Source organism: Dermacentor andersoni, chromosome 5, assembly GCF_023375885.2.
Source record: "Dermacentor andersoni chromosome 5, qqDerAnde1_hic_scaffold, whole genome shotgun sequence".
NCBI classification, from domain to species: domain Eukaryota; kingdom Metazoa; phylum Arthropoda; class Arachnida; order Ixodida; family Ixodidae; genus Dermacentor; species Dermacentor andersoni.
The window spans coordinates 61723380-61729379 of NC_092818.1; positions in this window are offsets into that span (position 1 = coordinate 61723380).

A 6000-nucleotide genomic window follows, 5' to 3' on the forward strand; every position below is an offset into this window, starting at 1 on the left:
ATCCTTGAAAGCTATCGTGTTCCACTCTTAAAGGTGAAGCGTAAACGTCCTTCAATTTTTTTTTCCATCACCCTCAGCGCTTGTCAAGACGTCCGCTGGACCCACTCTTCGATTCTGGTCCACCCTAACCATAGCTAACACTTAAAACATTTGTGTGCGACACTCGTGACCATCCTCTAAGATTTTTGTGCGCGTCTGGAAAATGTAAAGTGTGAATGGTGGAAGCATGTACATGTCAGTAGGCATATATGTGCTTTCTGAGAAGCTGTTGCATGATAGTATGAAGTAGGGTGTAGTAAGCGTAAATGTTTAAATAATAAGCGGGTTAATAAGCGTGCATGTGCAAGTGAGAGATGTGTTCATATTTGCTTGTGGCACTATGCTTGTTAATTTAGTTAGTATTCCTATGTCCTCAAGCTGATACGTCCGACAGAAGTACCATCCTTACTTCGTGTAGCTGTTCACTAATTTGCTATCGCAAGCGAGGCTTCGCCTTTCGGACGAAACTGCGGCTTTCTCCTTCCGAACGTCACAAACTGAAGGGTGAGCGCCTGCAGCATGAGTTGAATTGAATTCTTGGTTTTTACGCACCAAAACTATGGTACGATTATGAGGCACGCCATATTGGGGGGACTCCGTATTAATTTTACGTGCCCCCAATGCACAGCATGCGTTTGAAAAAGCAAGCCTCATTCTCCAATTCAAGCATAAAAGCTTAATATTACTTCGTTTGACAGGAAAACATTTCTTATGCGTAATTTTCTTTTCTTCAAACCATTCGCCGCTGGTCTTCCAGGATTTCCGACACTTAACTATACGGAACTGTCCGGCTTGTAAGGATGCGAGTACCAATTGGTTCAGAGATTTGCAAGCATGATTAAGCGTTCGCGACTGGTAGACGATTCACAAGAAGAAAAAGAATGCCCGAGGGCATTCTTTTTCGGAGTAGTTTTTGCCCTCGGAGTAGTTATTGTGACCTGAATGCTTTTTTATCTTATTCGTGAACAAATTCTTATCAGATAAATCCAGCTCCTAAGGGCACGCCAGCAAGACTGTAATGAACACGAAATATATTGTCACGTGGTCGTGACGTCAAAGAACACAGTAGCAAAACTGTGAAAGGCAAAAACTAGCTTTTATTGGGCGAACCTGTGCCCACAAAACAGGCTACACTTAAAGCACAACGAGAGCGGCGAACACAGTCGGCGATCGTCGTAAATCTGATCAGCAGGTCAAGCGCGTCGTCTTTTAAAGAACAGTCGTCGAATGTTCGAGACTAATCGTTCGGACCCGTGTGCCTTCCACGAAGTTCTACACCATTCGCGTTACGCGATGAAATCAGATAACACAAGGTTCGGCGACAACAGACAGCCGGGTAGAAGCATCGATAACTTTCCAGAAACGTCGGATACATGCAGGCGCGTCCCTCGCTGTGCGATTACAGTTGTTGAGCGGCGAAACGTGGTCGCCCGATAAAGATAAGTACACGTGTCAATACCCCCTCTTAAAAAGCATCGACCCGATGCTGCAAACCAACGAAGGTAATAAACAAAAGCACTCGTAGCAAAGAAAAGAACAAAAATGACGACGTTCGTCAGCGTCCGTAAAAGGGTTTAAGGCGCACCACGTAGACCACTTCAGATCGTGCGCGGCGCCGCTGTGAATGCGAAATGCCGTCTGGCGCGACCTCATAGTCCAGAGCGCCCATACGTCGGATGACCTTGTAGGGTCCGAAATAGCGTCGGAGTAGTTTCTCACTGAGTCCTCGTCGGCGTATCGGGGTCCAGACCCAAACACGGTCGCCAGGCTGGTACTCGACGAAGCGTCGTCGGAGGTTGTAGTGTCGGCTGTAGGTCCTCTGCTGGCTCTTGATTCGCAGGCGGGCGAGCTGTCGGGCTTCTTCGGCGCGCTGGAGATAGCTAGCGACGTCAACATTCTCTTCGTCAGTTACGTGCGGCAGCATGGAGTCAAGCGTCGTCGTCGGGTTCCTGCCGTAAACCAGCTTAAACGGCGTGATCTGTGTTGTTTCTTGCACCGCCGTGTTGTACGCAAAGGTTACGTACGGCAGGGCCGCGTCCCACGTCTTGTGTTCGACGTCGACCTACATTGCTAGCATGTCGGCGAGGGTCTTGTTCAGGCGCTCCGTGAGACCATTTGTCTGCGGATGGTAGGCAGTTGTCCTCCTGTGGCTTGTCTGGCTGTACTGCAGAATGGATTGGGTGAGCTCTGCTGTAAAAGCCGTTCCTCTGTCGGTGATGAGGGCTTCTGGGGCACCATGTCGCAGCAGGATGTTCTCGACGAGAAATTTCGCCACTTCGGCTGCGCTGCCTTTTGGTAGAGCTTTAGTTTCAGCAAAACGGGTGAGATAGTCCGTCGCCACGACGATCCACTTATTCCCGGATGTTGATATCGGAAACAGCCATCTTCCTAGTCGTCTCAGGCAAAAGTCCATGCTCTGGGGGCAGTCCTTGCAGCCTGCGGCTACCTCGCTGGTTACTGGCGACGTTGGTGTCTTCCGAGTGAGGGCTTGGGTCACGGCTTTGTGGGGGCGTCCGGTACATGAACGCACAGCACCAATACCCAGCACCTCCACCAGATGTCACGTGGTCGTGACGTCAAAGAACACAGTAGCAAAACTGTGAAAGGCAAAAACTAGCTTTTATTGGGCGAACCTGTGCCCACAAAACAGGCTACACTTAAAGCACAACGAGAGCGGCGAACACAGTCGGCGATCGTCGTAAATCTGATCAGCAGGTCAAGCGCGTCGGCTTTTAAAGAACAGTCGTCGAATGTTCCAGACTAATCGTTCGGACCCGTGTGCCTTCCACGAAGTTCTACACCATTCGCGTTACGCGATGAAATCAGATAACACAAGGTTCGGCGACAACAGACAGCCGGGTAGAAGCATCGATAACTTTCCAGAAACGTCGGATACATGCAGGCGCGTCCCTCGCTGTGCGATTACAGTTGTTGAGCGGCGAAAGGTGGTCGCCCGATAAAGATAAGTACACGTGTCAATATGTGCAATCTACTATGCCCAATGAACTGACACCGTACTCTGCACTAGTTAACACAGCCCGCCAACAAATTTTTGTCCAGATCTTTAGTTCTGTTCTCACACACACACACACACACAAAAAAAAAAAAAAAAAACACGACCTTTCTTTACGACTAACCGGTACTAATCGGCTATACAAGAAACCAAACATGGCTTGCATACAGTAAACAGCATGGAACACGTATGAGTAAGAAAAGCTATACGTGTCACGAGTATCTTGTTCCTCAAACTAAAAACGCAATAACAAAATTAATGTTTCCATTAACGTTCATTAGTGCAAGCATCTAAAGGCCGTTGCAACAGCGGCGTGCAGCCCGATGCTCTTGCTAAAATTGTAATAATCTTCGTCCAACATTGCCTACAAGTATTCAGAAAAGTACGCTACTCGCCTGGCCAAGAAAGGCGTGTTTCGAAAGTGCCAACTCTTTTCTTCCAATGTTGTGCGGCAATTGCTTTCGACGCACGACGTACCTTTTTCCTCAGGGGTCGCAAACAGCGCTAGTCCTTTTTTCTCACCTGCTGCTGCATTGAAAAGCGCAGCAGCCAGGCATTCTACCGGCATGCGAAGCCCACCTAAAGTGCAAAACGCGCGTCCGCCGTGGTAGAGCGATCAACACGTGGCCCGAAAATGGCGACTGGAAAAAAGTAAGAAATATCTAAAATAACTTTCATGACATCTTCTTGACGCGGGGGTCAGCAGGTAGGGCGGTTTCGCGCGCCGCAGCCAATCAACGTGCGGGAACCGCAGGCGTGGTGGCAGCGAGGAGAAAATAGAGGAGCACAGTGGCGAGAGCGAGTGTGCGGTGGCAAAGATTTGAGTTTCGCTACTTTCCTGAATGAAAGGGTTTTAGACGTATGGGATGAATGGACGATATAAGCGTCCCCTCTGGAAAGGGGTGGTGGGTTGCGCCACCAAGCTCTTGTTATTATATTGCCGAATGTTTTACCTGTGTCAAAAGAAAAGAAGAAAAAACACGAAGAATTCATATCACAAAACTTTCTTAACCATTATTGGGAACTGTGTTTTTGTACCGCTCCGCTGTTTGTCGTTTAACCACTTCCACCAATCTTCCAATCACCTCTCACTAATCTATAGTGCTAACATGCTGACTTTCCCTCTGCTCTCGCTGAATCTAAGTGCTTCAAGGATACCAGAGTTGTGCCATATACCAGACAGTTGGCAACAAACTATGACGAATCTAAGTTATAAAGGTAAGGGGAAAAAGATAGAATTCACTCATATAGACCGTTGACCATTACATCAGTAATATACAGGTTATGAATGCAGGCGATTAAGTTCAAGCTGCAGATTTGGGTAGAAAATTGTGAAATGTTGGGAGAACTTCACAATGGCTTCAGGATCATTAGACGTCTGGATGATAAATTATTTGTCCTTACTCAGTGTATTTAAATATCCATAGATGAAAGGAAACCGCTAGATGTTGCGTTATTAGACATTACCAGAGCATATGACAACGCGAACCACAACATATTGTGTGATATTCTGGAAGGGGAAGGCATAGGCAATGACTGTATACAGCTTCTGAGAGAGAGTTACCTAGAAAATACAGTTTGCGTTGAATGGGAGGCGATGAGCAGCGATGAGCAAGTCGATATGAACAACAGACTGAGACAGAGGTGCCCTCTATCCCGCTGCTGTTTACGATGTACATGGTAAGGATGGAAAGGCCACTTCAGAGAAGTAATATTGGGTTTAATCGCTCATACAAACAGACGGCTATAGTGCTAGAACAGCAGCGTCAAGGTTTGTTTTATGCGGGTTAGATTGTGTTGCTAGCTAACAAGCAAAGTGATATGCATCGCCTGGCTAATATCTTTGGGCAGGAAGGCGAGAATTGAGGTCTGAAATTTAGCGCTAAAAAATCAAGTGTTATGGTATTGAATGAAAACAGTGAACAGACAGTGTTAATACAGGACAAGGAAATACCTAGGGTAAAAGAATATAAGTACCCTGGTGTATGGATAAACGAAGGCAATTTATATATATGCAAACACAGAAAAACAATAACAGCAAAGGGAAAGAGAAGTGCGGTCATAATGAAACACAGAGAGCTATGGGGATAGAATAGGTACGAAGTGCTCCGGGGTATGTGGAAATGTTTAATGGTTTCAGGATTTATATATGGAAATGCGGTTATTTGCTTGAAGTCAGATGTACTTACAATCAGGATTTGATGGCAGCCAAAGGTCAGTGAATGATTCGCATTGGGCGCTCACTGGAAGACTACAAATGAAGCTGTGCAAGGTGATATGGGTTGAACAAATCTTGAAGCGAGGGAAGCTCAGAGTAAAATTGGTTATGAAGAGTGACTGAGAAATATAGAAAGTAAATGGGGTGGGAAAGTGTTCAGATATTTCTACAGGAAAATATTGATTCACAGTGGAGGAAAAAGCTAGGAAGTTGGAAAGCAAGTATGCGAGCGGCATGGTGAGAATCTCCCTGAGACGGCACATCTGCGAGATTAAGGATGCTGAAGGAGAACGACGGAGGCTCCTGAAGCATTTTGTCATTGTCAGAATCATTCAGAGGTCCGCGCCGATGGCTGCACTGAGGTCTTTACTACGCAGGCGCCCAGGGCGATCGAAGTGGGACGCGGACGATGATGTTAAAGGCCGGTGGAAATGCGCGTGTTTCCCATCTAGTGCAGTGTGCAGCTTTAACGTCAGAAAACGCACTTCCCCAGCCTGCACCAGCTATTATTCGCACCGCATTCAGGCATGAGTAGAGATGTGCATGAAACGACAGTCTGCAGCGTGTCTCCAGTACATCCGGGAGTGAAGTATACAATGTCAAGAAATCAGGCACGATTGGTTTGAAGAAGTGATATTAATCCGATACAGATCTTCGTCCGCGTTACTCTTCGCCGCAGCCCGAAGAGCAGCACAAAACAAGCCTTGAACTCGTCAAACCTACCAATGCA